The sequence below is a fragment of the Pleurodeles waltl genome, chromosome 1_1 (genome assembly GCF_031143425.1).
Source record: "Pleurodeles waltl isolate 20211129_DDA chromosome 1_1, aPleWal1.hap1.20221129, whole genome shotgun sequence".
NCBI lineage: Eukaryota > Metazoa > Chordata > Amphibia > Caudata > Salamandridae > Pleurodeles > Pleurodeles waltl.
The window spans coordinates 438,570,497-438,583,011 of NC_090436.1; positions in this window are offsets into that span (position 1 = coordinate 438,570,497).

A 12,515-nucleotide genomic window follows, 5' to 3' on the forward strand; every position below is an offset into this window, starting at 1 on the left:
AGAGGCTCAACAAACAGTGCTGGAAGAGAGTGTGATCCATCAGGTTCAAACAGCTACATTTAAGCAACAGCGCCCTGGTGAAGTGTGGATGAATGGTGCAGTTGTACCTGCTGCACTTTCAGTGTACACTTCTAAACAGCACAGCAGTCAAATCACACAGTTGTGCATGATATGGATGGCTGTAGGGTCCCTTATTCTTGTCTTGTGGATGTTCTGCGTTTCTAGTAAATTTTACGAATCTTGGGGCAATCAGGCTTGTGTTTGTCTTGCTGGCTTTCCCAGGAGCGACACGAAAGTTTTTTTAATCTGTCAGATACCAGGCTCTTTTTTATTTTTTTGAAGTTTTATATAGCACAAACTCGGCCCGAAGGTATTGGAGCACTTTACAATAGCAACCTGCAACAAGACATGTGACAAATAGTTTCCTTTCTTGAGCTGCAGTCATTTATTTAGCTATCTGACTGTTGCTAATTGGGGACACTTTTAATTTAGTGCGGGGCTGAATTTCTGTCCCAGTTCTACCTTGAACTAGTAATCCAAAAATAGTTATGAAATACTGACTCGTTGTCTGGTAAACAGATATGCTCCTGCTGTTGGTTACAGAAAAATAAGCTGTGTTGTGTAGCAATAATAAAGGGATAAAGGGCTAAGAAATATTTGTTTTGTACTGGTTTTCATGAATTATACGCGGTTTTAGATGGTGTGCCTAAAGTTTTTGCATCAGATGCAGTGGAACTCGGGCCTAGGCCCCAGGGGCATGAGGGGCCCCACATTATTGTCCGGCATAATTGGACACTACGGAGAGCATAATGGCAATTAACACATCTTGCTGTATGGAAAAACCCTACACCCATTACCTGGGACTGTTGAGTGCACTTATCCACTTGTACTTCTAAACACCCCTTCAAAAACTCCAAATCCTCTGTCCCCACCTCTGATAGAGCGGTCCGTACTAGTAATTTACCGGTACTTTGGACGCTCTTTAGGCCGATGAATCTTTTGGCTAAGTGGGACCCTCGCCACCCTTAATCAATCGATTTAATCAAATCAATAACGAACATAAACAATCCCCTGCTCAACATAACACTTAACAATCAATCCAGAATACATTTCGGCGAACCCTGACCTTCCAGTCAGGAATAACCACACCAGTTTATTCAAAGTTAGTGAATTTATTTCCCTATATTAACAAAGCTAGCACAATATAGATGTGTCTTAACACCAAATGATAAACATATATGAACATTAATAGCTGTCCATAACGGCGAAACAAGTGCAATCTATGTAGCATTTGAATAACAAGGCATTCGATGATAGCAATGCAAATCACTAGAACTATAATCTGTAATGAACTAATTGCATACATTTAGTCAGCATAACAAGATCTCAAATTGCATCGTGCGACAAAAGGAATCCTCGTCTAACCTCAAATTAGCATCGGCATGTGGGGCTTCATGCAAAAACAATTTAGCAACATTAATTTAGGAAACTCCTAACTAGGGCTCTTGTCAAAATCAGCAGTTGGTTACCTAAAAGAAACACAATGCAATTGTACAATTTCCTTTCATATTTACCAATTACGATCAGCATTCAAGGAAGTCTTCGTCTCACAGGTACCGTTTCTCGATCAGCATGGGACGGGGCAAAGGGGCAAGGTGGACGGGGCAGTTGCCTCACGGCGGCAAGATAAACTACTACTTCATGCAAAGGGACAAATCAAAGTTAAAGTCTCTAGGGTAAGAATCATTTAAGTCTCTTTCTCTCGATTAGAGAAAGCATCAAAGTCTCTCAAAATGGCGTCGCAGCAAGGTGGGCCATAATAGCTGCAATGTCCTGCAAAATGGCGGGCATCGGGCTGGTAATGGCTGCAAAAGGCTGTAATGGCTACTTTCTTCTCGTGCACCTGGTTTAAATAGACAACAGTTCAAATGCAGTAGGGTCTTCCATTGGAGGGTTCATAGGTTAGCTTCAAATTGTCCAATCAAAAACAACAGTTCTCAAGCTTTTACTTAAGCATACATTATCCTTGGAGACGGGTACGCAAGTTGCAACATTTTATACCAATTAACTCACTTTCAGAGCTTCCATTGTCCGCACCTGCAGATTGACCTTGGAGTAAAGAGAAAATATGCCAGGCTGGCACGAAACCTTAAGATAAGCATGTGAACGATCTCAGTGGAAAAGTACAGCTTCAAGCAAAAATACACGTTTAATAGCACATTGGAAAACTACGAGCATCTAAACCCGTGAGACCAGGCAACTAGGCCGAAGCCTGCACTAAAGTTATGCTAAGCTGAAGCATTTCAAACAAGCAAATCATAGCACGCGTTTACGATTATGTCGGATTAGTGCAATTCTAATACATCACGTTAGGTAAAGTACGCTTATAAATGTTGGCAAACTACTCTGAGGGCACATTTTGTCCCCGTACAATCTTTATTAGTTCGGTTAAAGTCACACATGATTATTTCACACTACGTTTATGCGTTAATAAATGTAAAACCTTCGTTTTCTGCTTCATCAATCCCTCCTCTGATGACTACTTGTCATCACACCAAATCATGCCCACAAATTTTATTCCATTAAAATTCTGTCAGTTCTCTTTTCCTTTTAATTCCCCTAGTTTTCGCTTTGTATTCTTCTGCCATTCTCTTCATTATTTTCTCTTCCTTCCTTCTTCTAATTCTTTCCATAATCATTATTATTCCCCTTTTTATTCCCCAAATATGCAAATTAATACTATTAATATTCCCTGTATTATTTTTAGCAATATTCCATTCCAAATTCCCCCAATCCAATGTCCCACTGAAGCAAGTCCTTTTCCAACCTTCTCCCACACTCCTGGTTCTTTCAGTTCCTTCAAATCTGCACTCTCTTTTGTTAGATTAGCAAGCATAGTTTTAATTTTCACACTATTGTCTGGAATATACGTACAACAGTGTCGTGCACCAAGCATTTTGCAAACGCCGCCATCCTTTGCTAAAAGAATGTCTAAAGCAAGACTATTTTGAAGAGTCATAGCTCTTTCCGCTGCAAGTTCAGCATCTATCAGGATTATAGCACCTGAAAACTTTGTCAACATGTTATCCACTATAGTAGACAACTTTCTTATCTTGATGGAATTCAACACAACTCCCAACAAAGGAATCATGGCTCCAAATATATCTCCTACCACAGCAGCTGCGGTCTCTCTTTTCTGGATACGATGGGATCCAGATGTCTTTGGAATCATCGATAGGTCATCCAGTTGATAAACCTTTGGGAATACTATACCCAAATAACATCTCCCCCACCATCCCTTTGGAAGACGATAATAGGCATTATACCCACAAATGTAATATACACCTGGAATGACAGGGTCAAGTCCGTTCATCATGAATGTCCATTTGGCCTTAAAGATAAACGTATGTTTACACTCACTCGCTCCTACAAAAATATTGTCATAATAGGATTCACCTCGATATATACAAAATTTCCCTACATGCCAAGCATCTAAAGCTATTCTCCCTTGTGTCTTTATTGCGGCAAAATCATAATTATCTACTGAAGTCCTCTTGTGTAGCTCTTTTTCTAATTTCGCATTCATTTGTGCTCTTCTATCATCTGTGCGATCTAAAAAGCTTATTTCTATTGCAGAGAGCGAGGAGGTAAGGTTTTCCCTATGAGCGTGAGCCGTTTCAAAAGGTTGCATTGGCTCGAAAAATTCCCTCATTATTTTAGCATCCCAATCCTTAGCAATCTGGCTCAGCTGCGCTATTATAGGAACATATGCAAAGGTAACATCATAATTTGAGTAAAAATACTGTATGTTAGTCTGACCATAAAACCTAGACATTACTATACTACATGTAATCCCGTATGTAAGAGGCATGTGGTGATAAGTCACCCCTTCCTTTACTGATGTCGGTATCTGTGTACACACATAACAATCTTTCGCATCCATAGTCTCAACATATTCTGTTAGCAAGCGATAGAAAACGTTATATGAAAGCTCTTTCTTATCATGCAAGTGTCTCTCATCTAATTCTAGTCTTTTCAATGCGGTTAGTTCAGTGACAGTAACAGGAGCAAAAGTAGAAGCATCAATTTTCTCATTCTCACCCTTTCCATGCATTGTAAGCACTATTGCCATTATTATTAGTACACATGCAATTACTAAGCCTATACACACATATTTACAATACTTCTTTCTACTGTTTTGCGTCATGATCTGTATAGAATCAGAGAGCTGGAAGCACCTATAAAGAAACTATTTAGCAATTCAGTTACAAAGCTGAGCGAGCGCAATGTTCACACCGTCTTCTTCAAGAGGCCAGTCACTTATCGGTTAGCAGCATTTGTCTCAATTCGGCAATAACTCAGTCTTTTATCAGTTCAGCAAGTGTCTCATCCGGTTTAGCAATGTCTCAGCTGGTTGTTTGTATCACGTTAGATTGTAGCGAGCAATGTCATTTATCACCCTTTCAATCAACAGAGTCCATGAAACTTTTCTTTTCTATTGGTATCTCTTCTTCTTCGTTCTCGAGGCTAAGAGATACAAATTCGTCAGTCCAATCGTCATGAACTACATATGCCCATTCAGGACCGGAATACCTTCTGTTCGGTATCCTTTTCCTTTTCAATTTTGCCTCTCTTTTCGATTCTGCCTCACTGGTACTTTCCTCTTTGGCCAAGTCGTTTCCCTCACTTGAGGATGGTACCACGACAGTCACTTCCTTTCTTTTCTCTTTCACTTTTGGCCTTTCTCCGTCGTTCAAACTTTCTTTAGTCCTTTCTTTTATGGGTGATATACTTAGTCTTCTCTTTGCACCGTGTCCATTTGATGGACTTGCAATCTTTTCTGTGGAAGCTTGAACTGTTTCGTTCTGTTCTGCCTTGTCCCCTCCTTCTGGGGAATCAATCACGTTCTCTTTTTCTTTTTCTGTATCGTCTGCTTCTGGGAAAGCCCTCCTCTGATCAGGCTCCCCTGCTTTTTCACCTTTCTGAGCCCTTCGTCACTGTTACTTTCGTCAGGCTCTTTATCACTTTCAGCTGCTTCAGGTTCCTTGTCACCTTCCGCTGCTTCAGGCTCTTTGCTACCCTCAGCTGCTTCAGGTTCTTTGTCACCTTCAGCTGCTTCGTCGCTGTCTGAACTTTCTCCTTGGTCTCCCCCAAGCGAGTTGGTCTCTTCGTCCTCAGAGAATATCTCTCTCTCTCCCGTTTCTGCCTGTTCGCTTTCAGTTCGGTTTTGCTCTGTCTCAGCACTCAGCACTGTTTTGTCAGGCACTGGTAATTTCAGCGCTTCAACTTCCTCATCTGTGGGACACAACACTTTCTTTGTGTGACTGGCGTGAATCCAGTTGGGAACCCCCGCACACTTCACAGCGGTAGTTGTCGTCAGGATCACTTGGAAAGGGCCTTTCCAACGGGGTTCCAGACACGACTTCCTCACGTGCTTCTTTACCACGACCCAGTCACCTGCTTTCAGTGCGTGTCCTGGACCTTGGATCGGTGGCAAGGTGGTGGCTTCCACCTGGTGAGAGAAAGAGCGAACCACGTCAGCCAGACCCTTGCAGTAGTCTAACACCATATCATCTGTGATATTCAAGAGCGCGTTTGCAGGAACTGCAGGAAGTCTCATAGCCCTGCCCATGAGAATTTCGTGCAGAGACAATCCAGTCTTTCTATCAGGGGTGTTTCTCATTGACATTAGCACTAAAGGCAATGCGTCAGGCCATTTCAAATTTGTCGATGCACATATTTTCGCCATTCTTGATTTCAGTGTACCATTCATCTGCTCCACCAGTCCTGATGCTTCAGGGCGATAGCTACAATGCAGTTTTTGCTCAATGTTCAGCGCTTCGCAAAGTAACTTTATCACCTCGTTATTGAAGTGACTTCCCCTATCTGATTCTAAAGAGATCGGGAATCCGAAATGTGGTATTAACTCTCTCAACGATAGCTTTGCAACTGTAAGACTGTCATTTCTACGTGTTGGGTATGCCTCAATCCAGTGACTAAAAATGCACACAATCACCAACACATACTTCAAACCCCCATGCACAGGCATTTCAATGAAGTCCATCTGCATTCGACTAAATGGGCCACTGGCTCTGCCAATGTGGCTCGCGTTCACAACTGTTCCCTTTCCTGGGTTCATCTGCTGGCAAGTGACACATCGATGGCAAACTGCTTCTGCAGCTTGACGAAATCTGGGGTTAAACCAATCAGTTTTGAACAATCGTATCATGGCATCTCTCCCTAGGTGAGCTTGGCCATGATAGAACCGCGCAAGCTGCGATAAGAGACTATTTGGCAAGACAAATTTTCCCTCATTTGAAACCCATAACTCATCTGGTCTTTTTATACATTGTGATTTAATCCAGGAATCTCTTTCATCCTCCCTGACACTATTCTGTAATGCTTTTAGTTCATCTATTGTATCTACGACCTTCAAGGCAAATGCTTCAGCTGGTTCGAGTTCTGGTTCACTTATTGAATTCCATTCATCTCTGAGTAATATACAGTTCAAGGCACAAAATCTTGCGACTTGATCCGCATATGCATTTCCCAGAGAAACATAGTCTTGTCCTTTTGTATGAGCACTACACTTTACCACTGCAACTTCGGCTGGCATTTGAATGGCGTGTAACAATTCCCTTATTCTTTCTCCGTTTTTCACTGGAGATCCTGAAGAAGTCAGGAAACCTCTCTGTGACCATAGTTGTCCAAAGTCGTGCACAATCCCAAACCCGTACTGACTATCAGTGTAAATGGTGACTTTCATCAATGCAGACAGTTGACATGCTCTTGTAAGGGCTACAAGTTCTGCTACTTGTGCAGAATAGACTCCTTGAAGCCATCCCGCTTCCAAGACACCTGTTACAGTGCATACAGCATATCCTGCTTTCAAAATTCCCATCCCATCTCGTAGACATGACCCATCAACGAAAACAATTTGGTCATTTTCATCAAGCTTAGTATCCTTAATATCAGGTCGAGGTTTTGTGCAAAATTCAGTCACCTGAAGGCAGTCATGCTCGACGTCTTCAGCGTTCTCAATTTCAGCATTTTCTCCAGGAAGCAAGGTTGCTGGATTCAACGTAGTGCACCTTTTCAGCTGCACATTCGGTGAGTCCAGAATTATCGTTTCATACCTTGTGAGTCTTGCTCCGGTCATGTGCTGCGTTCGGGAGTGGGTCAAAAGTATCTCAACTGAGTGAGGGACCATGACTGTTACTGGGTGTCCCATCACTATTCCTTCACTCTGAGTGAGGCTGATACCAACTGCTGCTACGGCGCGCAAACACCCTGGAAGTGCTGCTGCGACCGGATCCAAAGTAGCTGAAAAATACGCTACTGGTCTGTTTATGCCACCATGAGCTTGAGTCAAGACAGACAAAGAACATGCATCACGTTCATGACAAAACAATGTGAAAGGCTTTGTGTAATCAGGCATACCTAAAGCTGGAGCCCTGCACATGCATTCTTTCAATTCAACAAAAGCATCCATCTCATCTCCTTTCAGCTCAATTTGATCCAAGGCATCCTTCTGGGTCAGCTTCAGTAGAGGCTTTGCTAGAGTCGAGAAGTTGGGAATCCACTGGCGACAATAGCCCACCATTCCCAAAAACTTCCTCACCTCCCTCCTTGTCTTTGGTGGACTCATCTGAAGTACACTCGTTATTCTTTCCTTCATAATTCTCCTTGACCCTTTCTCTATCTGGTGACCCAAGTATTTCACTTTCTTCTGACAGAACTGCAATTTGGAAGGAGACACCTTGTGTCCATTCCTTCCCAAATGATTCAACAGAGCAATGGTATCGGCTGTGCAGCCACTTTCTGTCTTTGATGCAATCAGTAAGTCATCAATGTACTGTACTAGAGTTGACTCGAATGGCAATTCTAATGCTTCCAGGTCTTTCTTTAGGATCTGATTGAATATCGACGGTGACTCAGAAAACCCTTGAGGAATTCGACACCAACTGTACACTCTGTCTAAGAATTTGAAACAAAAGAGAAATTGGCTGTCCTCATGAAGAGGCACCGAGAAGAATGCTTGTGACAAGTCGATGACTGAGAACCACTCGGCATCGCAAGGGACCTGGAACATTATCACAGCTGGATTTGGTACGACAGGGCAGCATTTGACTATGATGTCGTTTATTTTCCTTAAGTCCTGCACGAGTCGGACCTTTCCACTCGGCTTTATTAGTCCCATGATTGGTGAATTACATGGACTGCTTAATACTTCTTTCAGCACTCCCTGTTTTACAAATTCGTCAATGAGTTGGGCAACTTTCATGAGGGTGTCTTGTGCCATGTGGTATTGTGGGGTCTGGGGAAAGATTGCATTGGGCTTTACAGTCACTTTCACTGGTTCCACTCCTTTCATCAATCCCACCTCTTTCCCTGTCATATCCCACACTTCCCTTCCGACTGTTTCCCGTAATTCAGCTGGGATATCTTCTTCAGTTATCATTGGGAACAGACAAATCAGAGGATAATCTTCATCGACAGTTTCCATCTCATCCCCCTCTGCACTGTCCTCTTCTTCCCCATCACTGCTCGTCTGTATTTTTATTCCCTCGTTCGAACACATAATCGAACAACCCAATTTACACAATAGGTCTCTCCCTAACAGTGCTATCGGGCTTGAGTCACATACCACAAATTGGTGTAACCCTTGATAGTTACCAATGCTGACTGGTACCGGATCTGTAATTGGGTTTGTCAGGTGCCTGTTCGCTACTCCCACCACTTGAACTGTTCTCCCTGAGAGTGGCAAATTCGGTACTTCACTGCTCTTAACTGTTGAACGTGTGGCTCCTGTGTCAACCAAGAATGAGACACGATGACCCATTACTCTTCCCTCCACGTATGGACCCTTTTGATCAACTTCCAAGGATGCTGCAAGCACACAATCTCCTTCTTCTTCTGAACTTTCACTCTCCCATACATTGTTTATTCCACTCTCACTGTGTAATGGGAACTGTTGTACGGTGCCATTTGTATTCATTACCTGACCCGAGACCTGTGGAGGAACCATCACTTGCTGCTGACTCATTGGTGCCAAAGGTATTTGCATTTGCTGATTAGGTACCATGGGTAACTGCTGTTGCATTGGCTGCATTTGCGTCATCTGCATGCGGGGCATCTGCATCTGCTGCGGCTGCATAGGTTGTAATCCCTGCAACTGATTTACGGTCTGAAAATTTGGGGTTGGACCTCTCATTTTCGGTCCCCTCATTGTCTGAAATGCATTGACATCATTGTTTTGCTGACCAACACCTGCACCTGCACCTTCCTGCACCACCATCGGGCACTCGCGTTTCCAATGACCGACAATTCCGCACACATGACACGGCATCACCTTCTTCATTGCCTGCACACCATTCACAACAGTGTTCAAATCCGGACCATTATTCACAAAACCTCCTCTTCCTCTGCCTCTCGCCTGTGGCTGAAACGCCATGTTTCCCTGCAACTGCGGCTGCGGTTGCGGTTGCGGTACCTGTTGTTGGAACCCTTGCAACCCTTGCAGACCTTGCAAACCTGTCTGAGCTGCCTTAAGCTGCATCATCATCACCTTCTCTTTCAACCTTTTCTGTTTCACCTCAATTTCGTCGCTACAGTATTTCGCATAATTCAACACTTCGTCAATCGGTTTCGACTGCCAGCAAATCAAATGCGACTTTATCATCTGACTTATCTCTGGTCTCAGCCCTTCCACAAATCTAAACACAAAATGAAGCATATCTTTCGCCTCTATTGTTTCCGTGCCACAGTAGTTCTTGAACGCCTTCAACAACCTCTCATAGTAACTATGAATCGATTCTTTAGCCTCTTGGGCAGTTCGATCTATCTTCTGCCAATCCACGTTTTTCGTGGCCACCTTCGTCTTCAAATGCTCAATCACCTTATAGTACAGGCTCATTACCATAGGTGATGGTGCACACGTATCCCTGTCTCTCTCTGGTTCACTTGTCGGCCAACCTACAGCTCTTTTGCAATCCTCCCACAAGTCTGCCGGAACCACAATCTCAAATAGAGTGTTCAGGTCTTCCCAGAGACATTTTGCAAGCTTCACAAACCTATCAGTCTGTTGATACCATTCAATCGGCTTCTCTCTCAGTTTGGGAAAGTCGTCCGTAAAAGACTGAATGTCGCTTCTGTGCCATGGTACATGTATTAATTTTCCCCCTGCTGTCTCCCTCATTGGTAACATGGTTTCTGCCTCGCTGCTCTGTGGTCTTTTCTCATTGTGCTCTATAGCACTGTCCCTCCTCTTTTCCTTTCTCTTTACCCACCTGCTTTCCCACTTGTCTAAGCACCTCCACACTTGTGCACTCTGTAGCAGTTCTCTAAGGTGCGCCTTCATGCCTGCTGACCTCATGTGTTCAAAATCTGTGGTCCCAAAATCCAACCTGTAGCTTCTGCTCAAGTGTTTTGTCTTGTCTATGTCAACCCCGTTTTTGTCGGCTATTTCCTGCAAGCTCTTATGTACCTTGTTCACTTCCTTCGTAATCCTGGGACATAGATACCTCAGCTCTTCTTCCGAGTAGGACTCTAGCCTATTCACACCCATAGTCCCTTCCACCAATTCTTGTGCTTCCATGTTCAGCCTCATCCTATTCATATAATCTTCTCCCTTCCCACTGGCTGAGCTTTGTGTGGAATTCAGACTGTTGAACCACTGTGTCAGCTGTTGCGCATTCAACCCATAAGTGTAGCATTTACATCGACTGCCATTGATGGTTGCGGCAACTTTTCAGTGTTCGATGTTAGAGGTATTATCAGTGGGGGACTCGACCTCACCAGTGTTGACTGAGCACATACGGGACTAAACTCCATCAAGGACCCAGACCCGGTTGGCTGAGCCGCTATTGGAGTTATCCCTGGAGTGTTTTCTATGCACCTCCTTTCTGTCCCACCCTGCAGCATTGATCCCTGACCGCCCATTCCTAAGTTAGGCTGACTGTACAAAGGTACCGGTGGACCTACAGTAATGGGTAGTGATATCGCGTCTGGGTTTTGTCCATTTCCCATGTTCTGAGACATGTTCATTCCCACACTATGGGTCATCATTGCCGGCATGCCCATCTGACTCCCCGTCATCTGAGCATGTGCTGTTCCCCCCTGCATCTGCTTTTGAGGCATCAAAAACTGGGTTGATTCAGCTTGTGCCATCGTTGGGTTGTGACCATTCTGTCCTCCCATTGCGGCTGGATCTAGAATCATTCCCGTACCATTGTCGCTGCTGTAATACCTTGGGACCTGCGGCTGATAATTTTCTGCAGGTTTCAACATGGGCACATCCGGATATATTCTCCTAACCTGCGGTATCTGCGGGGTGAACAGTAAACTCGGGTCCTTAGACCCCGATGATGCTCCTGAACTCTGAGTTTCACTGTTCTGTACCGGTGCCGGAGGGGCAGAACTGGTACTTGGACCTTGTCCACTCTCCGCATAAGGTGGTGGACGGTCGTTCAGCAATTGCATTATTAACTCCTCATCCTCTAACTCCTCTTCTCTTCTCAACTTTTCCTCGTCCTCTCTATCCTTGGAACACTTCCTGTCTGTCTTACAGGTAGCTTTCTTACCTGCCTCCCCTTCTTCCTTAGTAATTGCTGGAAACAATTTTATCCCCTGCAATACATCTGACCTCCACACCTTCTGTGCATTATCCCACCTAGCGTCCGCTAGTGTCTTTTCTACCTTCCTTATCCTAGTCTCGAACTTATTTTGCTGCTGCTGTCTAGCCATTAGTTCCCAAATTGCTAGAGCCTCAAACTGTGCTGGCCTTGGAGGTACCTTCATGTCGTACATCGTGAATCTCAAATTCTCTAGGATCCTTATATTGAATGACCCATGGATCGGGAACGCTACGCTCCCATGTTTCTCTGTCAGTTTGTGCCATTGCTTTAGCCAAAGACACGGAGCTACCCCCTTCTCTTCCATTACAATGTAAGCTGGTGTGCCCTCGGGCGGCGTCTCCTCTCCTACGCTCGCTTTAATGTAAGACTCCCCCTTCATCGCACTCCTAAATGCTTTAAAAAATTTCATTTTTCTTGTCTTTTTATTTCACAAAGTTTGTAATCAATAGGTGACTTTAATTCCCGGAATACTCTTCGCTTGCCTTTCCCCTTCCTATCGAGCCCCACGGACTGCGTCCAATCCGTGCGCGACCCTTCTCTACAACCAACCTATCCCAGCGCGGCTCCTAGTGACGTCACACTCACACACACTGCGGCTGACAAAGCCTCGCGGCTAGTCCTCCTTCACTCAGCTCCTCTCGTAACAACTTCTTGCATGTATCGCGAGCTACCAAAAAAATAATAATAAAACATATCTGTTGGTTTACTACAGGAGGGGTAACACAATCGCTTCAGGACCTTAGGGATTTTTCACTAGCCTCGGCAGTTATTCCATCTTTCTCGGTCCCCACGTTCGCAAGCAAATCTGACCCGCAGACCTACTCTCAACTTGTCAATGATCTATTCTAGTGCACTTAGAATCTTGTCAAAGCCCGAAGT